This window comes from Sus scrofa, chromosome 15 (genome assembly GCF_054392235.1).
Source record: "Sus scrofa isolate SSC_HxYL_T2T_F1_AM1 chromosome 15, Sscrofa_HxYL_maternal_Yorkshire_Landrace_v2.0, whole genome shotgun sequence".
In the NCBI taxonomy this organism is placed as follows: Eukaryota; Metazoa; Chordata; class Mammalia; order Artiodactyla; family Suidae; genus Sus; species Sus scrofa.
In genome coordinates this window covers 54,216,985-54,242,415 of record NC_139397.1, presented here as the reverse complement: position 1 = coordinate 54,242,415, position 25,431 = coordinate 54,216,985, and the positions used below count along the sequence as shown (strand labels likewise).

Here is a 25,431-nt window from a genome sequence, read left to right as displayed (position 1 = left end):
AAAATCTAATATTTTCAGGGCCATTAATTCTGCTGCATAACAAAAACATATATCCCTACTCATCAGTACCCATTATAGGGTTTACTATTGTGTCTTTGAGTATCACAAAGCTATGACAGAAAGCATAGTGTTTTGTTGTTGTTGCAGTGATGATGGAGGCAGAATCCTGCCAATTCCACTGTGAGATATTCTTATTTTTTACCACTATATACACAATTCACTAAAATTCCTCATTGAATTTGTGTGCTGATACTGTCAGTAAAACACTAACAATTCAGGGGACTTCCAGATTCAAATGAGGCATGTAAGGATCTCTGAAGTCATCACTGTCCCAACAAAAAGTAAAAAGATGAAGTGAAAAACCTAAAACTACTTAGATCCATTAGAGATGTGAGGTTGTAGGAAAATTACTGTCCCACATATTAGATAGGCATGCAAATATAGACAAACAACTTAACTTGAGCAGAAATCTCCATAGAAAACAGAATTAGTAGGAAAACCTACAGGGTATTTGACAATTTGCTGCAATCTCATGTAGACTAATCTAAGGTTTTCAAACTCTAGGAGATCCAGTCATAGGGTAGTCCCAATACTATTTTTATTTTTATCTTCTTAAGCTCAAACTGGTTATCACAGTATTTGAGAAAAATCCCCTCTGGCTTCCAGTAGAAGAAGGATTAAAAAAAAACATTTTGGAGATACCTTAGAAATCTATACATAGAACTTCCATATGACCCCACAATCCCACTCTTGGGCATCTATCCAGACAAAACACTACTTAAAAGAGACACATGCTCCTGCATGTTCATTGCAGCTCTATTCACAATAGCCAGGACATGGAAACAACCCAAATATCCATCGACAGATGATTGGATTCGGAAGAGGTGGTATATATACACAATGGAATACTACTCAGCCATAAAAAAGGATGACATAATGCCATTTGCAGCAACATGGATGGAACTAGAGAATCTCATCCTGAGTGAAATGAGCCAGAAAGACAAAGACAAATACCACATGATATCACTTATAACTGGAATCTAATATCCAGCACAAATGAACATCTCCTCAGAAAAGAAAAACATGGACTTGGAGAAGAGACTTGTGGTTGCCTGATGGGAGGGGGAGGGAGTGGGAGGGATCAGGAACTTGGGCTTATCAGACACAACCTAGAATAGATTTATAAGGAGATCCTGCTGAATAGCATTGAGAACTATGTCTAGATACTCATGTTGCAACAGAAGAAAGAGTGGGGGAAAAACTGTAATTGCAATGTATACATCTAGGGATAACCTGACCCCCTTGCTGTACAGTGGGAAAATAAAAAAAATAAATAAATAAAACATTTTGTATACATGTATGTGTAACTGGGTCACCATGCTGTACAGCAGAAAAAAATATACATATATATATATATATATATATATATATGCACATATATATATAAATAAATGAAAAAATTTTTGAAAGAGGCCAAAGCACTATGTTTTTAAATACGCTTGCCTTCAAAGAAACTATTTTATCAGAATCTATAAGCTATTGGAGTTTTTTTAAAGACCCTGACAGACCTGGGGGAAGCCAATATTAACCATGCTGTCCTATGGGGCAGGGGTGGGGTAGTATTACTGAAAAACTCTTGTGAAGTTCACAGCCCAGGGGCATAGCCTCAATGAAAGATTGACACTAATCATAGAGCTAAGGAATATTTCCCCTCACCCACACAACTCGCCACCACGTTGTTAAAAAAATATTTACAGTAGCTCCTTTTACCTAGTATAGCATACTTACCACACAAGAAAAAAGTACAAGGTATACTGAAAAAAAAAATACAGTTGAGACAGACCAAACATCAAACCAGTCTCAGATATAACAAGGATATTGGAATTATCCTAACTGGACTTTAAATCAACCATGATTAATACCTCAAGGAAGCTAATGCATGTAGTAACTAGCATGCAATAACAGATAAGCAATCTAAGCAGAAAGAGAGAATTCTGAGAATTTAAAAGAAATGCTTGAAATCAAAAATACTATACCAGAAAATAAGAATGTCTTTGAAGATGCCTTTAGTAGACTGGTTATGGCTGAGAAAAGAATACTGGGGTTTGAAAATTATTTCCATAAAACTTCCAACACAAAAATCAAAAGTTGAAAAAAAATTAAACAGAAAAGAATATCCAAGAATTGTAGAACAATTACAACAGTTCTAGCATATAAGTGAAGGAGAAATAAGACTTTCCCAAAGGAAAATTAAAGAAATATGTTGTCAGTAGACCACTCTTGAAAGGAGGGAAGAACATCTGAGAGGGAATAAGTAAAGGTAAAATAACACAATTTATTTATTTTATTCTTAACTGATTTAACAGACAACAGCTCATGAAAATAATAGCAATAATGTATTCAATTTTCTTTGTTTATATGTGTATACCTCTGTATAAACACACACACACACACACACAGTCATCCCTCAGTATCCATGGGGGATTGTTTCTGGGAGCTAAAATACACCAAAATCTGCAGATGCTCAATTCCTATAATTAGCCCTCCATATTCTCAGTTCTGCATCACAGATTCAAACAACTACAGATCGTATAGTACTATTCGTATTTATTGAAAAAAATCTACATGTAAGTGGACATATAAAGTACAAACCAATATTATTCAATGGATATTATATACATATACAGACACACACACATATATACATATATATACACAAAAAATTATGGGACACTTATGTATAAGAGAAATGAATGTCACCAAAGATATATGGGGTGGGAGGGAAGGAAGAATTAGGAACATGTTTAAATTTAAGGTTTGTTCACTACCCATGAAGTGATAGCGTTACTCGAAGATAGATTTGAATTAGCTATAAGTCTATTTAACAAACTTGTAGGCAACAACTAAAAAAGTTAAAAAATAAGAACTGATATGCTAAAAAGGGAGAGAATATAAAATTATATAAAATTCTCAATAAAAACATAAAATGCAGGGAAGGTGTGAAAGTCAAAAATAGAACAAAGAACAATCTCAGTGTATAGAAAACAGTCTTGAAAATGGTAGATACCAATCCAACTATAGTAATAACCAATTTAAACATCAATAGTCTAAATATGCCTATTAAAAGATAAAGATTGTCAAAATGGATCAAAATACAAGATCCAGTTATATGCTGTCCATAACACTCTAAATATAAACACCTATATAAATTAAAAGAATAGAGAAAAGAGATACCATATTAACACTAATCTAAAGAAAGAAAATAGGAGTAGTTATATTAATTTCAGACAGAGTAGACTTCAGAACAGAGAAAATTATCAGGGTTAAAGAGGGGCATTACAAAATAAAAGGGCAAATTCTTCAAAAAGACATAACAATTCTTAAAGTGTATGTTTCTAAGCACAGAGTTTCAAAATACATAGGGCAAGGAGTTCCCATTGTGGCATAGTGGGTTAAGAATCCAACTGCAAAAAAATAAAAATAAAAAAAATAAAAAAAAGAATCCAGCTGCAGCAGATCAGATCACTGGAGGTGTAGTTTCAATCCCCAGCCCAGTACAGTGGACTAAAGGGTCCAAATTTGCTGCAACTGCTATGAGGTCATAGCTGTGGCTCTGATTCAATCCTTGGCCTGGGAAATTCCATATGCATAAAAAACATAAGGCGAAAACTGGCAGAACTGTAAGGAGAAATAGATGAACCCATTAAGACAGTTGGAGGCTTCAACACTTCATCATTTAACCAGCAGAAAATTAGTAAGCACAAAGCTGTACTCAGCAGCACTTTCCAACAACTGGATAGAGTTGGCATTTATCAACCACATCATTCAATAGCAAACTGTACATTATTTGCAAGCTCACATGAAACATTTACCAAGACAGACAACATTCCAGACCAGAAACTACACCTTAGCAAATTTAAAAGGATAGAAATCACATAAGGTATGTTCTCAGACCATAATGAAATGTAACTAAAAATCAGAAGGATAGCTGGGAAAATCCAAGATATGACACAATTAACAACACGCTTCTAAGTAACACATGGGTCCAAGGAGAAATCTCAGAAATTCAAAACATTCTGAAATAAAGTAAAACTAAAACTTATCAATTTTTTGATGTAGCAAAAGAAGAGCTCAGAGGGAAACTTATAGCATCAATTCCATATATTAGAGAAGAAGAAAGATCTAAAATCAATCACCTAAGTTTTCACCTTATAAAATTAGAAAAAGGACAAATTCTAAACTAAGCAAAGAAAAAAAAATACCTACATATATCAGTACAGGAATTACTAAAATTAAACATGCACTAATAAAGGAATGTCAATGAAATTAAAGACTTCTCTTTTAAATCAATAACAGAGTTTCCATCATGCCTCAGTGGTTAAGAATCTGACTAGGAACCATGAGGTTGTGGGTTCGATCCCTGGCCTTGCTCAGTGGGTTAAGGATCCAGCATTTCCATGAGCTGTGGTGTAGGTCACAGACGTGGCTCAGATCCCACATTGCTGTGGCTGTGGCGTAGGCCGGAGGCTACAGCTCTGATTAGACCCCTAGCCTGGAAACTTCCATATGCCACGGGAGCGGCCCAAGAAATGGCAAAAAGACAAAAAATAAAAAATAAAAAATAAAATAAAATAAAATAAAAAGTTCAATAACATTTATAACCATCTAGCCAAAGAAATAGAATACAAATCTAACATCAGGAGTTCCTGTCGTGGCACAGCAGAAATTAATACGACTAGGAACCATGAGGTTGCGAGTTCAATTCCTGGCCTCGCTCAGTGGGTTAAGGATCTGGTGATGTTGTGAGCTGTGGTATAGGTGGCTGTGGCATAGGCCATACAACTAAGAGAAAACCCTCAAGTCAACTATGGACTTCAGGTAATCATGTGTCAGTGTAGGTTCATCAGTTTTAATAAAGGCACTACTATACTGTAAGATTTTCATAGTGCAGAGTCTGTGCACAGGTGGGAACAGGGGTTATATGGGAAAACTCTGCACTTTCACTTTTGTTGCGAGTCTAAAGCTGCTCTTAGTCTATTTAAACAAAAAACTTATTAAAAGATCAAAAATAAGACTGAAAAGAAAGCATGTTACTTCTACCCCTGGTTAAACAAAGTTCCTTTTAATTTATTTGCAAGAGTTTTCTCTCTCTTTAGTCCACTGTCAATGAAGCATAGTGACATATAATAGTAAGTGCAAAAAAGACTCTGCCATGAGTCAAAACAATTGATTAAAAAAACAAAGTTGGGGAACTGACACTATCAGAGAGTCCAGAAAAGTGTACTATTGATATGAGGATAGACGTATAAACAAAGGGAACTAAATAAAGAATCTAGAAATAGATTCATATATGCATCAATTTAAAATATTTGGAGTTCCCGCTGTGGCACAACAGGATTGGCCGTTTCTCTGCAGTGTGCCAGGATGCAGGTTCAATACCCAGCCTGGCATTGGGTTAAAGGAGCTGGCATTGCCACAGCTGCAGCTCTGGCATATTCATCCTTCCTGCCCTGCGTTTTTTTCCAGTCTATTTTTGGGTTCCCTTCCCAAAGGGCTGCTCTTAACTGGTCTTAGCTCTTCAGCTGGTGTGACAGTTTCATAGTAATCACTTTTGGTGCTGTCTCTCTAGTGGGAGGGATATATAATGAAGGATCCAAGAGAATGGATCTCAGAAACTGCTTTTCAAGATTAGTGACAAGAAACTCTGGGGTATGGAGTTGTGCCTTGCATTCTTCACAGATATAGACCATCCTGGGTTTCATGCATTTTTAAAACTGACCCTGACTCAAAATCATAGCTGTCACCTTTAAGTAACCACAGCAACCACCTTTGATCATACATGGATGAGGAATAGAGACTCCTGAGTAGTATAATTCTCTCTTTCCAAAAGATTTACTTTAACATTAACTGGGTCCATGAAATGAAATATTGTTAAAGATCTGATGTAATGCTACAAAATTAAATGTAATAGATCTTTCACTACTGAAAGAATTTTAGAGTCTTGAATCCCCTATTGTAATGTTTTACATGATGTTTATAATCCATAGAGTCAGGTATTGTGTTAGTATTATCTTTCTGTCTTACCAAGATACTCTTGCTCAGGAAGCGTTTGAATTGCACACAGTGTTATTGTTAAATAGAAGAGACTACATCCAATCCTAGCTTTCTTTTAATCACGTGAAATCTATTCTTTTGCTGGATCAAGCATTATGACTATCATCTATCATTGAGCTTCAGGGGTACATTTACAAATTAATAGGTTAAATTCATATTATTAATTCATCATGTACTTCTGAATAAAAACTCTCCCACAAGTTACTTATGTTTTTGTAAACTCTATATTAATATGAAATAATAACCCCCTTATGCCCCATGATTCCTTCATTCTTTTCTGTGTTCTCTTTGGCATTTTTATGTTATTTAATGTTTAGGTCATTTTAAGAATGATGAGTGTGGTATGGAAAAGATCTGGGAAGAATTTTTTTTCAAAATATAAAAATTTTAAATGCAGTTCTTTTAAATACAATGGTAATACTATTTAAGACAAGAAGGCTGTAGAATAAGTATGTCCAAAGGATGTGATTTAGCCCCACAAATTATAGCTTTGAAAGGACTGACATTGAAAAGAGCATTTTTCAAGATTAAGGCATGATTTTGGTTGTGACCTTGGCAAGTAATGTCCTTGAGTGAGTGATATCTTTCCTCTTGCTAATGGTTAGTGTCCACTTCAGCTATCTAGCTTTAATTCTTTCTCACTCAGTAGCCTGAGCAGGAATGCACAGCACCAAACTATGCTTTCTACCTCTAGGTAGCTCCATGAGGTAAATTTTATAGCTATTATTTATCTGAGTATTTTCCAGGTGGTTTCAGATTATTTTAGAGACTAAGTTCTGTATTTTGAAAGTCTGTACAATATATATTTCAAGTCCTTTTCCCCTTAAAACAGCTACTGAGAGCTTTTTAGTGCAAAATTGATTGAGGTCAACTACATGGAAATATAATATGCAATTACCTTTCATCTCAATTTGTAGGGTGCTGCCAAGGGTCATTTTCCCAGAAAAGAGAATCTAGGATAGAAATGTGGGTAGATTATTATAGGCTGTACTTTCAGAAACAATGTCTTAAGGGGAAGATGGGAGAAAACCTGGACAGAAGAAGCTGAATATCAGCACAGTTGTGAGAGGGACCTCAGCTGATGTGCCAGCTACAACAGCCTTTGGGAGATGGCTCCAACTGAGGCCAGGATGCTGCACCCTTGTATCATGCAAAAGCAGGCAACACAACCCGGGGACAAGAAGGTCCCACTCAGCTAGGGACAGTTTTTAGGAGGGGTTGGTTGTGAATCTGAAGAAGCCGACACTTTTAGCCACTAGGAAAATCAGTATCTTGGCTGTAAAGAAAGCATCTGGTCAGTGTTCTGCAACCTTCCCTATAGGTCCAAACAAGACACTCAACAAAATAGACCTAGTCTTCCTTTGGCCTGAAAGTGCCTAAAATTCCAGCTTTATATTGAAATCTCTGAATAAAATGGTACATCTTGATCTATTTTCTGTGGAATCACTTACCTCTGAGGCCACCCTCCAGGAACAAGAGGCCACTATCACTTATAGCTTCACTGTTTCCAACTGGAAGATGTTTCAACTCACGTTGAAATGATATGGCCAGGACAGTTGGACCTTTATCTTGGCAAGATTCATTCGGGGTGGAATTTATTATGAATATAAAACAAATCATCCAATATATAATAAATTCCAGAAAGCATTAGACTGAGATAAAGCCAGAAAAAAGAGGGCATGTATTTATAATACAAAAAGTTCTGTGAGGGAAAATATGGTTTTAGGTTTTAAAACCTAAGCAAAAATTAACTCAGAAAATGGCCCTCTTGGAGTTCCCATCATGGCTCAGAAAAATGAGTCCGACTGGTATCCATGAGGATGCAGGTTCAATCCCTGGCCTCGCTCAGTGGGTTAAGGATCTGGCTTTGCTGTGGGCTGTGGTTGCAGCCACAGTTGGATCTGGCAATGGTGTGGCTGTGGTGTAGGCCAGTGGCTACAGCTCCAATTCAACCCTTAGCCTGAGAATCTCCATATGTCATGGGTGCAGCCCTAAAAAGACAAAGAAAAAAAAAAGAAAGACAAGAAAATGTTCCCCTCTTTTACAAATTGCCATCAGGGCAGACTCACTGGAAAGCTAGAGAAAGGGAAATACTAAGAATTGGGGGTCTATGTTCTGGAGAGTACCTCATTTTGGAAGATACATCCAAAAGATGGGAGGCAAGAAAGTACTGCTTGTGAGCCTGATCTTCCCACAATCTATCCTTCATTAAAGTATGAAGTAAAGTAATTCTGAAAAATATAATTTTTCTAAATAACATAATCCATTAATTTCATTCATGAAAATGTAAAGGTTTTTCTATTGTATTGAAGAGAAAAAAATAGCTCTTTATGAAGAAAATGTTATATTGGACACACAAGTATTTAACACCTAAACTAGCTGAATAAGTGTTTTTTTTTTCATTTATGTAAAACCAAATTCTACATGTTCATATTAGATACATAGCATTAATTTATAATATATGTCATTATATATATAAAACTCATAATGAATACACAAGAAAAATGACAATAAATAAATAACCAGATACATAGAAAATTTAAAAGCTAAACAAAACACTTTTACTTATGCAAGTAATATTAGAAACTGGTGGAATCAGTTATAAGTTAATACAAATTATAAATTTCAACCTCAGAAGTGAGGGGAAATAAAAACAGAACTCCAGAAAGTTAGTTGAGAAAGTGAGAAACTGGTGAAATCATTTATAGGTTAATACAAATTATAAATTTCAACCTCAGAAGTGAGGGGAAATAAAAATAGAACTCCAGAAATTTAGTTGAGGACAGTTAAAATTTGGTTATACTTGTGGATTGAACTGACGCCCCCCATCCCATTTGTATGTTGAAATCCTAATTCTCAGTACCTCAGAATGCTACTGTACTTGGAGATGGGCCTTGGCAGAGGTAATTAATATGTAAATTATGTCCCTTGGGGGCATGTCCTAATGCCATGTGACTGATGTCCTTATAAGACACGCCAGCACACAGTCAGACATAGGGGTGAAGACCAGGTGAAGACAGAAGGGAAGTTGCTTATCTGCAAGCCAAGGAAAAACAACCCTGCCAACATCTTTATCTCAGACTTTTAGCTTCTGGAATTGTGCAAAAATTTGTCATTTAAGCCACCCAGTCTATGGCATTTTCAGATAGCAGCTCTAGCAAGCTAATATAGTTATTACGTTAGAAAACACTGTTGATTACTTTTCCAAGGATATTTTGTTACCTGACATGACAAGAAAACTAACAAGACTTGTTCTGATTTCAACCAGCAGCTAGAGGACCAGATGATCTCTCAGAGAATGGTTCTTATATTTTAAGAATCAGAAACTTCATTTTATCTAAGATGTTCTAGAACTTAATGAAAGTTTCAAAAAGTTTTTTTCTTTTTAAATCAACTTTTTTTTTAAATCAACTTTATTAAAGTATAATTTAAAATAGTAAAAATACACTCAATTTAAGAGGACAGTTTGAGTTTTGATTAAGCTCTCCAAGGTTACAGACCTTTTCTTCTGTATTATCTATTCTACTATAAAACCAATCCAGGGAAAATTTTATTTCATATAAGAGATTATTTATCTCTAAAAGTTCCATTTGGCTCTTTCAAAATTCTTCCATTTCTCTCATTGTGTTCATGATTTCCATTAAATTCTCAAATATATTAACAATAGTCTAAGTTCTTATATGTTAACTCCATCATTTCCACCATTTTATTTTACTTACTGAGTGATTTTTTTTCACTATGTGGAGGGTCATATTTTCCCATTTCTTCCCCACACCTTGCCCTATGCATTGCTTCCATTCGGCTGTTTCTGAAGTATACCCTTTCTATAACAAACCAGTGATCTAATAAAATGTTTCTCTGCATATGTGAGCCTTTAGCACATTAACTGTACCATGAAAATATCTGATTTATAACCAGTCAGTCAGAAGTACATGTAACAACCTGGATTCGTGATTGGCATCTAAGTGGGATTGGAGGTGGGAGGCAGTCTTGTAGGACTGAGCCCCTGACCCATGGAATCCGATGCTCCATCTGGGTGGACCATGTCAGAATTGAGTTGAATTCTTGACACTGTGCCAGTGTCCCTAGCATTGCTTGTTGGTGTAGGAGGAAACCCTATGCAGATTTTAATCCAAGTACAAAGCATGGAATGTCAAATGAGACTTCCCATCCAGAAAGTGATGGGAACCAAACATACAATTTCAGGTCTTTTAGCATCCAGGAATCTGTATTTTTCTTTGGAAAGGGTTCTGAAACTTTAAGTGAAGGAGAGGATTTAAATGGAGGTAAGGGAGAGGGAGTTGTGTATGGCTCTAATCAGAAAGAAAATAGTGATTTAAAAAAAAAAATCTGTAATAAGGTAACAATTTTTATACTATATATCTGATACCCAAAACATAACCTAGAAGTGAATAACATATGTGCCCCACATTTTCTATCATCAAACCTTCCAACACCCAGGAAGAGCCACATAATTTGTGGGGCCCGATGTGAAATAAAAATGGGAGTGATGCTTATTAAAATATATTAAGAATTTCAAGATGGTGATAGAACATCAAATCAAGCACATAGCCCTTCTCAGTGCTAGAGTGTGGGGCCTTCTGCCACAACCTGGGTCACTCACCATAAAGCCTGCCCAGCCTCCCTACTCATGCACAATGAGCCTGATATCCATTTAGTTTAGTCATCACCTCTTCATATTAGCTAAAAGAAAATCATGTTGTCATTGCACACATTGAATAGTATTTAGAATACCACATTCTTGCTTTTTTTCCTGCCACAGTTCCCTATCATCTTCTTTGCTATTTTTCCACTTTTGTCTCAGACTCTACATACTGAAGTAGCCCAGGATTCTATCCTTTGTTTTCCCTAATTATACTCATTCAATCGATAGTCTCATCAAATTCATCATTTTAAACACCATCCAGGAGCTGTGTCTTTTTAATGGCTGAGTAGTATTTCATTGAATACATGTATCACATCTTCTTAATCCATTCATCTGTTGATTGGACATTAAATTTGTTTTCATGCCTTGGATATCATGAATAGTGCTGCATATATCTTTTTGAATTATAGTCTGTCTATATGCCCAGGAGTGGGATTGATGGATCCTATGGTAGTTCTATAGTTTTCTGAGGAATCTCCATACTGTTTTCCATAGTAGTTGTACCAGCTTACATTCCCATCAAGAGTGTAGGAGAGTTCCCTTTTCTTTTTCTTTTTTTTATAATTGATTTTTTAATTGTTATTTCCCCAATATGATTTTTATTTCTACTGTACAATATGGTGACCCAGTTACACATATATGTACACATTCTATTTTCTCAATTATGCTCCATCATAAGTAACTAGACATAGTTCCCAGAGCTACACAGCAAGATCTCATTGCTAATCCATTCCAAAGGCAATAGTTTGCATCTGTTAACCCCAAGCTCCCCATCCACCCCAATCCCTTCTCCTTCCCTTTGGCAACCACAAGGGTATTCTCCAAGTCCACGATTTTCTTTTCTGTGGAAAGGTTCATTTGTACTGTATATTAGATTCCAGATGTAAGTGATATCATATGGTATTTGTCTTTCTCTTTCTGACTTACTTTGCTCAGTATGAGAGTCTCTAGTTCCATCCATGTTGCTGTAAATGGCATTATTTAAACCAGGACAGCTGCATGCAAATCAATGAAACTAGAACATACCCTCACTCTATGCACAAAAATAAACACAAAATGGCTTAAAGACATAAACATAAGACAAGATACCATCAAACTCTTAGAAGAGAACATAGGCAAACATTCTCTGACATAAACCTTATGAATATTTTCTCAGGTCAGTCTCCCAAAGCAACAGAAATAAAAGCAAAAATAAACCAATGGGACCTAATCAAACTGACAAGTTTTTGCACAGCAAAGAAAACCAAAAGGAAAACAAAAAGACATCTCACAGAATGGGAGAAAATAGTTTCAAATGATGCAATTGACAAGGGCTTAGTCTGTAGAATATACAAGCAACTTACACAACTCAACAGCAAAAAAGCCAACAACCCAATGGAAAAATGGGCAAAAGACCTGAATAGACATTTTCCCAAGGAAGATGTAAAGATGGCCAACAAGCACATGAAAAAATGCTCAACATCCCTGATTATTAGAGAAATGCAGATCAAAACTACCATGAGACACCACCTCACACCAGTCAGAATGGCCATCATTAATAAGTCCACAAATAACAAATGCTGGAGGAGGTGTGGAGAAAAGGGAATACTCCTGTCCTGTTGGTGGCAATGTAAGCTGGTACAACCACTATGGAGATCACTATGGAGGTACCTTAGAAGATTATACATAAAACTACCATATGACCCAGCAATCCCACTCTTGGGCATATAGCTGAAGTAATCATTTTAATACAAGTTAGAGATTGCACTCCTCTGCTCCATACCCTGAAACGGATCCTTATTTTACACAGAAAAGGAAGCAAAGGCTTAATGGCAGCATAATGACCAATAAGTCCATGAGTAATCTGACTCCCTGATACCATTCTCACCAACCCCCTCCAGACTCCCCCATCTCACTCTACTTCAGGCACACAGGCCCCAAGGCAAATATACTGACAAGTTCAGCTGGTCTCTCTAGCAGGACATTTTCCTCCATATATGTCACTGACTACAGTTCTTTATTGAACTCTTTCCTCAAGTCTTGCAACAAAGTTTATTTTGACAATCCTAAATAATTTTGCTGCCAGCCATTACCTGGCACCCCATCTCATGAGCTTTCTACCTAACTAATCAGATATTGAAGTCTTCATAACACCATAATTGCTTATTATTGTGCTTATTTTTATTACCTATTTCTCTATGTCCAGATATAAAATATCACTCCCAAGGCATGTTTTGTTCACTGATGTGATACAAGATTTAGAGATACCCAGAGATATACCTGGAACCTAATAGGTGCTCCAAGTACTATTTGCTCCAATAAATTGATGAAATATTTTCAAAAGCAATGTTACTTACCAATGTATGTTTTACTTCTTTCAATATTTTAATTTCCATTTAGCATATTTTGAAAATCTGTAAACTTCTCAGTGAAATAATAATGTTTTTATGACTTCTTTGACCTTGGCACTCAACAAGTCTGAATTCTTAGAATTCTGCTAGTGGCTACTTTGTGCTTCTCAACTGAACTCTTATCTTTGAATAAAATGTATTTTTCTAGGAATATCAGAAAATATTTAGCAGTAGACTACTCACGATAAAAAACAATTATTTTCATTAGAGGGAAAAGAACCTTTGTGATGTTTAGTGAGTGTGGCGACAGAAGAACATTTAATTACCCAGTAAGTGGCCTAGTACAGGGCATCCTCTTGGCTACATCTGCCATAACCATGATTAATGGCTAATAAACAAGTGGGTATTGTGCAGAATGCACTGCCTTTCATTATAGGATTACACTTGAAAATGTAGGAGGTAAATCAATTCTAATTTTATCAAATAACTTCACAAAGGAAATTAATTATATGCCTTAGTATTGTGTTCATCAATGTGCATTCAGGATAAAAACTAGTGCCCTCATTAGCACATAGTGCTTCCTTAATAAATATTTTTGTTACAAATAAGTTAGCAAATTACGATGCTAGTGGAAACTTAGCAAAAATAAGAATAGCAAAACCATCCTATGTAGAAATCATTCTACAAATAGACTGTAGTATTAAGAAGAATGAAATGAATCTTTTCCTTGAAGAACATCAGTCTTGTTACTACCATGTGGAGAATGGTTGCTTAAAGGGCAAAAATGGACAAAGAAAGGTAAGCTAGGTAGTACAGCAATAGTTCCACTGCAAAATTACAGCATCTTAGACTGCTGAAGTTCTGAAAAGAGAGAGTCAAGGTCTGCATTAGAATTACCTTGGTCTTGGAGTTCCTGTCCTGACACAGCAGAAACAAATCTGACTAGCATCCATGATGACACAGGTTTGATCCCTGCCCTTGCTCAGTGGGTTAAGGATCCAGCATTGCCATGAGCTATGGTGTAGGTCACAGATGCAGCTCGGACCCTGCTTTGCTGTGGTTGTGGTATAGGCCAGCGGCCACAGCTCCAATTTGACCCCTAGCCTGGGAACCTCCACATGCCACAGGTGTAGCCCTAAAAAAAATACAAAAAAAAAAGAAAAAGAATAACATTGTTCTTGATTTGAAATAGCATTGAGAGATTTTGTGGATATACTACAAAAAGAAAGGTTGGCATGTGAATAAGAAAATAATAATATAGGGCAACCTATTTTTACCAGGAAACATTAGATAGTTACACAACACACTGAAAAGATGAACTCAGTGAGGACAAGATTTGGAAGGAGATATTGACAAATTTTTTGAAATTGAAATATCTATGAGATATGCATGTGGAAATTTAGAGAAGCTGTGATTAGAAGAAGTCTTAGCCAGAGAGATACAATTGGGGAGCCATCAGACACTGAGAATATGGATGAGATGTTGGGAAAATAGATTTGAACACAAAATGTGTTCTCAACCCAGAAAACCTTTCCACAAAGGAGAAGAGTGAAAAAGGGGGGGGTGGTTATTGCTGAATACATATTAAATCAGAGTGCGAGTGGGCAAGAAAAGATTAGTGAGATAGAAAGAGATTTTCCCTTTACAGAGCCAAGCAGTTATCATCCATTACATACATGTTTTCCAGATTGACGGTCAATAGTCTTCAAAGAAGAGGACTTGATCGTGCCATTTACCACAGAGTTCAGCCTAAACTCACTGGGCGATTGGCAACTATCTGTGTCAGTTACATGGCTTTATACAAAAGAAACTAACTTCTCAGACCTTGATGATAGAAGGTAGCTCTGCAACCTGGAGCCAGGCTCCAGTTGAAGTTAGGCTCCTCACCTTTCTATCTGCTGGGAGACAAGTCTCTATTTTTCCTATTCACATTCCAAAGAGATCGTTCTCAGGTTCCTGAAAAAGACACTCCTGGGTTACTTAGTTTTTAAAAAGCTTTATATATACTTCAAAGGGTTTGAGAAAGAATTTATAAGTTCTCTAAAGTAAATCCTCTAAGAAAAGGGAGGAGGGAGAGGTCTCCACACTTAGTTTCAAGGAAGAGAATTAAACCTCTTTTAACTTGTACTTGCCCTTATAAAGACTGTGTTATGAGAGAATACAAATAAGAAAAAGTGACTGGGAGCAATGTCTAAGAAGAACCAATACATAAAGTTTAGGGGGAGAAGGATCCAGCAGTAGCTGATACATACATGTGACAATTGAGGGAGTGCGGGAAAGAGAGGTTTTAAAAAGAGAAATTACAATGTGTTTTTATGAAAAGATAGTGGTCAAGTGTTAGAAATTCGATTGTGTACACCCCTCCTCCAAGGAAAAAAATCCACATATTGAAGTCCTAACCCCCATTATTATTGTATTTAGAGATGGGGTACTTAAAAAGGAAGGAGCCAAATGAGTTCATAATGTAGGGGTGTGGAAAAAGGAATACGGAGCTTGGCAACAGTGATGCCATCTTGCTTCCACTGTCCATCTTGGTGCACTTAAGGTGACTCACATGAGGGCTCTGAGAAAAACAAAGTCATTAGGACTTGGGAAACTCCAGGCCCCAGTTGTTCTAAAGAAATTCAAAAATAGCTAGATTGTGCTTGAAATTAATCATTAAAGTAACAATATAAGGCATTCTGTACAGCTATACACCTTTCTGTATCCTGCATGATACAGAAAGATGTATAGGTTAATGTAGCATATTAGACACGTAAGCAAGCACTATAAATGTACCTCCCTCTTTCTGCTCAGGGTCCATGATTGGGAAGCGATTCCCTGTGGACCCACCAGCATGATAAAGCTGCTCTCTATCTTCCTCAAGTGTCCTCTGAGGTGATTTCTGGGAATTCTACAACAATAGGGGTGGGGTCCTAGTCCAGTAGGACTGGTGTCCTTATAAGGATAAGAAGACACCACAGTGCACTCTCTCTGTTCGCACAGAGAAAAGGCCAGGTGACAGCACAGCAGGAAGATGTCATATAGATGCCATGGAAAGGTCCTCACATGAAACCAACCCTGCTTGTGCCTTGAACTTGGACCTCTAGCCTCCAGAACTGTGAGAAAATTTCTGGTTAAGACTTCACGTTTTCAGTGCCTTGTTATGAAAACCCTAGCCAACTAATACACCTAATAACAAGATATTTGCAAGAAAGGTGCACTCACCAAGGATCTGATAAGGAAAAGGGTCTAGAGAACATTGAAGGAAATACTCCTGAATGGAGTTAGGTTTGTGGGGTTTCTAAAGGAGTTCATATCATAGGGCTGTTTCTGTTTCTCAAGAAATGCAATATTATCAACTGAACATGGGAGGAAGGAGGGGATAGGAGAGGGAAGTGACTGAGAAATAGGCAATATGCTACTAGAAGCACACCCAGAAGAAAGCAGGAAGGTGGTATCACCATGACCTTTCTGATCATGAACTTAAAGTGACAACTTTCTCCACTTTTTATTTATTTTGTAGCATGGAAGATGACACACGTGGAGTTCCAAAGTATTTGCAGTTTCTCTGGTGAGGATGATCAAATGAGATCATCCTCAAACAAAAGGACATTTTCTTTGCTATAATACTGACCATAGAGTCTAGGATTGAAAAGCAGTACACCTGGCCAGGTGAAAGCAGAAATTTAAGAGAGAATGACAAGACACCAATAAGCAGCTTTAACCAAACAGTGGAAACAGCATCTGACAATTTTGAATATCTAGTCATCTCTGTGATGGGAGATCACCTTCTTCAAGCTTTAAGACGATGAAAGACACACAAATGGGAAAAACCAAGAAAAATGTTTGCATCCTAGGAATGAAAGTACTAACAAGTATATACATTTTAATAAACATTCAGTCTCTATAGCATGTCTTAATAAAAGCTATAATCTGGAAGAGATCAGGAAGAAAACATGGAAGCTTGCTATATCATTCCAGTCCATGTTTTAGGTTATGGGAATCCAATACTCCAAGAAAAATAAACAGAGGTTAAATAAAAGAAAAGGAGTGGAGCATACATGATACAAACATCTCATGCAGTTGGTTTGAGGAACACAGTTAGCATTGTTTATTTGATCCTGTGTTAAAAGCAGGGACAAAAAAGAGAGAAGCTGCAGTTCACAACCAAGATAGAATCATTCTGGGCTGCTTGCTGCAGAGGCTGTGGGGTCAGTGACCTGTTTCCACGTGGCGTCTGGCCAGTGCCCATTTCTATATTCAGTCTCTCACAGGGTGGAATTCACTCATAATATATAGGATACACATGGCTGTTTTAGGGAGGAGATACCATTAGGGTGGTAGAAGAAACTGAAGTCAGGGTGCTTCAAATTATAAAGGTCTTCAAGAGTACACAAAAGAATGTGCTACTTATTTAAGTTACCTCTTTAAATGTGATTGTTTAGAACAATTTTTTCTGCCCCAAATTAGCCGCCAAATTAGCTTCCCTGGCTGAGTTCAAACGATAATTGCCACCTTGCCAATACCAGTATTTAAATTGAATCTCTGATAGGTTTAAAAGTATTACCTAAGGCATATGCATCCTAATTCTGTGCTCCTAGCATATGTTTCAGCAGCCAAATTATGTCAATATTCTGAATTAACAAGTGTCAGAGGTTGTGTTATAAAAAGATATGAGATAAGGATTGAAGTATAATCAGGGAATTTTACATCCAACACTCAGCACTACTTCCAGAGCTGAAAAAGAATCAAAATACATTTTGTCTAATTTCCATTCAAAAAGAGCCCAGGAGCTTACAGGAATTCTTGATTGTGCAAGAAATTTATTCCAAAGAAAGGAAGGCCACAGGTGGCTTCAGGGAGTGGGGTTTTCAACTTCTTTTTATTAATTGGAAAAGGCAATTCAGAGAGCAGAAAACACTGAAAGAGAAAAACCTTACTCCGAATACTTTTTAATGGGCATTGTTGTGGCAAAGATAAAAATACAAGCTGCAATATAGCAATCTTTGTAAAAGCATATTGACAAGCTAGGATTTGGAAGGAGTTCTGGCTCAGCATGCAGCTTTCAAGAAACCCTAGATTGGGTACCCCAGGCTGCCAGCACAGCAAAGTTCCTGGGGAGGAACAGGCAGATGAGAACTATTACATTAGGATGGGGCAGATGCTTGAAGCCAGAGGACAACAGCCAAAAATGGTACATTTTAATAAAATTCCAGATGTAACACCCATGCATCTGACTCTAATGATGTTCTTTGATATTTTCAAGTGAGATGACAGTTTTATACATTGTTGAACACTTGGAGAATGTAAATCTAATTTAAATAGCAATGACTTGGGACAAAATAATTCACTATACAATGCAAATTAGAAATTTTTATTTTTGATTCATATTATTTTAAACACTCTCCTCTCATTTGGTAACTATACATGAATATTTCTACAGGGTATAAAGGCAAAACTATGAACAAGCCTGCCTCCCTAACTCTTAAGCAGCAAGGTGACAAGTGATTGTAATCATGTTGCTGAATAAAGCCCCTTACTTTCCCGTTGCTACTTCTAGGATAGAAGAAATTTTTCTAGAAAAAAATCTAGAAGTTGGGAAATTTCCACTCTGAGTGACTATGCTTTCTTTCCCCTAGTATTAAAGCAATGTGATCTTGTTATTTTAGACGATTTTTAAAAGTTTGGTATGGCACCTAAACAAAAGATTATCTGGATAAAGAAAACATCTAGAGAAAGGATTATTAAATTCCAAGATCTTCTTGACATTTGTGCAAAATTGGTTTGATTCTGTTCACAACCCTTTCCTGAGGAGAGGCTTCAGACTTCCTTCAGAGGCTCAAAGCTACTGTCTGACCCAATAATTTAGAGGCACTAACCAAAAAGGGTAAGCAATCTTTGGTGAATGAAGTTTCAATGAAGTTTCAAAAGCTTTGTACTTGATATCAGGAGACCTGCTTCTAGCCAAGGCTTCTCTGGTATTGTTCTTAAGATCCTTCTTAAGCAAATAATTTTGCTCTTCTTGACTTCAACATTCTCACCATGAGAACATGGACAGTTCATTTTTAAAAGACATGCAATCTGTTCACAATAGCCAAGACATGGAAACAACCTAAGTGTCCATCAACAGATGAATGGGTAAAGAAGATGTGGTACATACACACAATGGAATACTACTCATCCATAAAAAAGAACAAAATAAAGTCAATTGCAGTGACATGGGTGAAATCAGAGATTATCAAACTAAGTGAAGTAAGACAGAAAGAGAAATACAAATGCCAGGTGATATCACTTATATGTAGAATCAAAAATAGGGCACAAATTAACCTATCTACAGAATAGAAACTAACTTAAGGACATGCAGAATAGACTTGTGGTTGCCAAGGGGAAGGGGGAAAGAGTGGGATGGAATGGGAATTTGGGGTTAGTGGATACGAATTATTACATTTAGAATGGATAAGCAATGATGTCCTACTGTATAGCACAGGAAATTGTATCCAACCACTTGTGACAGAACATGATAGAAGATAGTATGAGAAAAAAAGTACATGTGTGTGTGTGTGTATGTCGATTTGCCATACAGCAGAAATTGACCAAACACTGTAAATCAACTATAACAAAAAAAGTTTAAAAAGAAAAAAAATTTTTAAAAGACATGTAATTAATCATATTACTTGACTCATTCCTTAGTCTACTGGATCTGTAATGTGTTGAATTATGCCCCCTAAAGATATGTTAAAAGCCAAAATTCCCCAGGATCTCAAACTGTGACCTAATGGGGAAATAGGCTATCATTTATAGGCATAATCAAGTTAAAATGAGATCTTTAGATTAGGCCCTTTTCCAGTATGATCAGTGTGCCTATAAAAGGGGAAATGTACACAAAGAGATATGCACACAGAGAACACAAGGTGACACTGAAGGCAGAGACAGAAGTGATGCATCAACAAGCAAGGAACATCAAACATGGCCAACAAAGCACCGGAAGCTACCAAAGAGGGATGGAACAGATTCTCCCTCAAAACCGTTAGAAAGAACTGACTGTGAGATGATAAATGCCATGTGTCCTGGCAAACTAAGACAACACCTAAACCAGATACATAGCCTGACTTAACTCACAGTATACTTCTGATAGGGAATGATAGTGAGAAGAATGCTCACCTAGTGTCTTTCTCCCCCAGCTTTCCTTACATTTGTTGGATTCCCATATGTTGTTTGGGAGCTTCCCATCTTAATTTTAGCTAATGGTGGGGCCATGCAGAATATTCAAATGGCCAAAAGTTCTCAGGGAATACAAGGTGCTCTGAGGTTTCAACTGAAAACCTGTTAAGCTATTATCAATAGAACTCTACAATTTAATTAAGACAAAGAACTCTACATTTAAAAGGATAAATGTCTCTTAAAATTCTCATTCTGACTGCATACTGTTGTCAGCCTCTTCTCTCTGCATTATTTGAATGGTGAATTCACCCACACTGAACAGCATCAGAATGCACTGATAAAATACAAACAGCATTTCTTTCCCAAGCCTCTCAAGTGTCATTCATGACCCTAAAGCAGGATGTGTGATTCTAACTTCTTGGCCAAATTGGTATTACTTATATTTGAAAATTTTCTCTCGCTTGACCCTCTGTGGCAGCTGTGCTCTGCTAATCAAGCTTCTGAGGACTGACTGTCCATTCAACACTGTAATTTCTAGCTGTTGCTTCAGTTCTTGCAGACACCACTTATTTATTTTTTTCTCAAGGACTCTAGCTACCAACTCCCTGACACGCATCATTTTACAGATTTCTTCTCGGTTATTGGATTCCCCATCCATCTGTCTTCCTCCGGTAATTTTCTGCGTGCTGTCCTTCAGTGCCATTTTCCAGTTTATCATTGTTCCCTGGAGCCTTATATTCTGCTCCATAAAACTGGTTTCCTTATGTCCTGCCCTGGTGCCTCCGGCATAGCTACATGCTTCATCAGCCAGCAGCTCACTGTGTCATTGCTGTTCCTCCAGCCCGTGCCCATGGCCAGTGGCCCACATGAAATTAGGACAGAGGCATATCCAAACAATGTCCTGATTAACAGGATGCAGCTGGAAAAAATGCCTTCATTCTCTCTATGATTGGAGATAGATCTTAAAAAGACCAGGAATGGTAATTTAAGATATCAGATAATGCCAAATATTATATGACATTATTATACATAGATTTTAAAAATAATACAATTTACAAAATAGAGATAGACTCAGAGATATAGAAAACAAACTCATGTTTACCAAAGGGCAGCGAGAAGGGGAAGGGTCAAATTAGGGGTATAGGATTAAGAGATACAAATTACCATTAGATAAGCTACAAAAGGTATATTGTATAGCCCAGGGAATTTTAGCCATTATCTTGTAATAACTTTTAATCTGTAAAAATACTGAATCACTATGCTCTATACCTGAAAGTAATATAATATTATACCTCAACTACACTTCAATTAAAAAAATTTTAAATAAAAAAATTTAAAAATAAAACTTAGGAAACAAAATTAAGGAATGAAATCAACTTACTTTTAAGGGAAAAGGTTAATAAATGTTTCCTCATATTGTATCACAAAATATCATTTCTCTGACATTTGATCAAATCAAGAAAACAGCATTAAGATTAACTGATACAGAAAAACTCAGGCTTAAAATTACTGATAAAAAATAAAGTTTATAAGTGGGAAGAAATGTGTGTGTTTTAAACAATATGATGAATTAAGAAAAAGATTGGACCAGCTTTTATGTCAGAATGATGACCACAATAAGAGGATATAGGAGTCTCTATATTATGCTGAAAATATTTAAATTACTATTTGTAACTAATGAGCACTGAGAACTGATGCGAATAAGATCAGAGTGGCAGCCTTCTTTTGTTTCAGGATATTGTAGATAACACATTTAAGAGAACTTTGTTATCAATGTGTCTCATTTAGATTTTGAGTATTTTATATTTTCCTACTCTAAGGCCATTTATATCATGCTACTGTTAAAACCATCCCCTGGTGCTTTCTCAATTTGCTGGAAATATTACAATATCAGGTGGGCACTATGATCAGAAGAATAAAGCAGTCCCCATTCTTTGATCCTCTCTTAGCAGAACCCTTATTTTGTAGCCACACAAAGTAGGTACAACACTTTTGGGAGTTAGACATTCTATTGAACTCATGAGTTAAGTATCACTGATCTCAGCTAATTGTGAATATAGGACTATCATTCTCAATTCTGTGTGTGTGTGTTTAGGGCCACACGTGCGGCATATGGAAGTTTCCAAGCTAGGGTTCAAATCAGAGCTGCAGCTGCCAGCCTATACCACAACCACAGTCACACCGGATCCAAGGCTTGTCTGCAATCTATGCCACAGCTCACAGCAACACCAGATCCTTAACTCACTGAGCAAGGCCTGGGATCAAATCTGCATCCTCATGGATGCAGGTTCATTACCGCTGAGCCACAATGGGAACTCCTCAATTCTTGATCCCACTTCTCTAATGGAATTACACAACCACACCCTTTATTGTGGGGCCTTACCCAGTGCCCTCCTTGGGGAAAGAGGCTGCTTCTCTCCAGCCTGATACTGAACTCGCTTGTGTGACTTGCCTCAGCTAATACAAGAGAGCAGATATGATATATGCCAGGTCCTATCAGGAGCCTTAACTTCATAGTGTACGCTACCCTCCTGGAGACTCAGTCTGCCACCATCATAAAACACACTCTCAGTAGCTATTAGTTACAAAGCGAGACAATGTCCAGAGGACCTTAGCCTGACTTGCATTCTGAAGTAAAAGCCACATCATTGACCTACAGTCCTGAAAAAGAGAAAAGTTTCACTGTATAAGTCACTGAAATACTTACACAGTGGAAATGTTTGTTCCACACCATTATGCAGCAGAAATTTGACGTCTACATTAATCATGGAAACTTTACTGTCCTAGTCAATAGTTGGTTTAGGCATGAACGTCTAATGCTTTTCTGGGCTTGATAAAAGTGTGCAAGGGGATGGGTTCAGGACAGCTTTACTTTGCTAAAAAGATTAACCTTAAAGATTCAGACTAGGAACCATGAGGTTGCGGGTTGGATCCCTGGCCTTGCTCAGTGGGTTAAGGATCCGGTGTTGCTGTGAGCTGTGGTATAGGTTGCAGACGCGGCTCGGATCCCGTATTGCTGTGGCTCTGGCATAGGCTGGTGGCTACAGCTCCGATTAGACCCCTAGCCTGGGAACCTCCATATACTGCAGGAGCAGCCCAAGAAATGGCAAAAAAAAAAAAAAAAAAAAAAAAAAAAGACAAAAAGATTAAACTTAAAAATTGTTCTCTTTCAATTGTGTCTTCATGGTCATCTACTAACCACCTTATTACCATGAACAAGTGAAGATAAGCACAGAAGCTAGCACACTGAGAGTGCTTCGGAACAAAAAGGAAAAGAATCTGTGTCTCTAATAATGTTGAATTGTCAAATTAATGACTTGTTAAGTCTAAAACACCATGAACTGAGGTTCTGTTATTTGTAACAGAAAGCATCTTAACTGATACAAAATGAAGCAAATGTTAGGTATATTATAGCAAACAAACACTTGTTTTTAGTCTTATAGAACTAGTTCAGAGGTTGACCAAATGTTATTGTAAAGGGTCAAAAAGTAAATATTTAGGCTGTGTGTGCCATGTTTTCTGTTGCAATTCCTTAAATCCACCATTGTAGTGCACAAATATTACAAAAATAAATGATGTGACTGTGTTACAATAAAATTTTATTCACCAAAATAGACAGCAGTGACTAGATTTGACCTGTAACATGTAATCTGCTGCTAAGAACTAAGAGATGACTTAAATTGTCTTGGTAATTAGTTAAGAGGTGGGTATTACAGAGAGATTTTGTCTGTATGAAGAAGTAACAGGCTAAATGGGATGATATATACTTATGACGTTTCCTCAAGGAAAAGAATCATACCAAATTATCTAAAAAGGACATCGAAAAGAACAGATACTAGTTCAATCATTGTCTTTTTAGTACAGAAATCTTTGGCAGAGGAGCACATCTGCTTCTAGCAATACGGAGATGAAGATTCTTTGAGATTCTCTACAATACTAAACCACCAGATATTAGATTAAAAAGTGATGATAATATTTCCTGATATATTCATAGTGCAAGGAAAGAAAACACACTCCAGGAGAAAAATAAAGCTATCAAGAATAAGTAAATAAATAAATCTATCAACATATATAAACAAACTGAACCCAGATCTGGCAATGAAGAACTTAAGGACTATGGGGTATGCAGAAGCCCTCTGATCAGTGGCATTCTGTCAGTGACAAGGTGGGGAGGCTCCACTCAGAACCTAAATTTCCACACCGAGACATTAGTCTTAAGGTGGACTAATTTGCTTCAAGGTTAGTACCCCTGAATATGACCAGAAGTACACACAATTTATAAGTTATGGCCTTGAAAAAAATTAATATGTAAAATTTACCTTTATAACAGCAAAGATTAAACCAAGAAGGTGGCAAAGTATCTTTTTTTCCTCATTGAATCAACAATTGATTTACAATGTTAACATCGGGTATACAGCCAGGTGATATATCTATACAGGAACACATAAAAGTATTATATATATGTAATTATATGTGTGTGTATATATATATATATATGTTATATAATCAATTTGCAAACCACATATCTGATAAAGGGTTAACATCCAAGGAACTCATGAAAATCAGTAGCAAAATATCAATAACCCAATTAAAAAACAGGCAAAGGCGGAGTTCCTGTTGTGGCGCAGCGGTTAACGAATCCAACTTGGAATCATGAGGTTGTGGATTCGATCCCTGGCCTCGCTCAGTGGGTTAAGGATCTGGCGTTGCCGTGAGCTGTGGTGCAGGTCATAGACGCGGCTCTGATCCTGTGTTGCTGTGGCTCTGGCATAGGCAGGTGGCTACAGCTCTGATTAGACCCCTAGCCTGGGACCCTCCATGTGCCACGGGAGTGGCTCAAGAAATGGCAAAAAGACAAAAAAAAAAAACAAAAAAAAACAAAAAAAAAAAAACAAAAAAAAAAAAACAGGCAAAGGTCCTGAATAGACATTTTTTCAAATACTATCAGGTACATGAAAAGGTGCTCAATACCACCAGTCTTAGGAAAATGCATCAAAACCACAATAGCACCTTCCACCTGTTAGTGTCTATTATCAAAAAGAAAAGAGATGAAAAGTATTAGAAAGACTATGAAAAACAATATGGAGTTTTCTCAGAAAGCTAAGGATAGAGTTACCAAATGATCCAGCAACTCCACTCATGGGCATATATCCAGACAAAACTATAATTCAAAAAGAT

General features: G+C 36.8%; 1 long non-coding RNA gene across 4 annotated transcripts in view; it reads right to left on the bottom strand.

Moving 5' to 3' along the window:
- Positions 1–25,431, bottom strand: part of LOC110257172 (uncharacterized) — a 207,761-nt gene that overhangs the window by 70,423 nt on the left and 111,907 nt on the right. The window contains exons 9-10 of one of the 4 annotated variants that reach the window (XR_014829795.1): positions 24,573–24,683; positions 18,453–21,214 (exon numbers count right to left, since the gene is read on the bottom strand). The exons of 2 other annotated variants lie outside the window; for them this stretch is intronic. This is a non-coding gene — a long non-coding RNA (uncharacterized LOC110257172). Of the gene's footprint in view, positions 1–7,012; positions 7,068–18,452; positions 21,215–24,572; positions 24,684–25,431 lie in introns of those variants that run through there. One more of the 4 variants, XR_014829787.1, reaches the window with a different exon arrangement.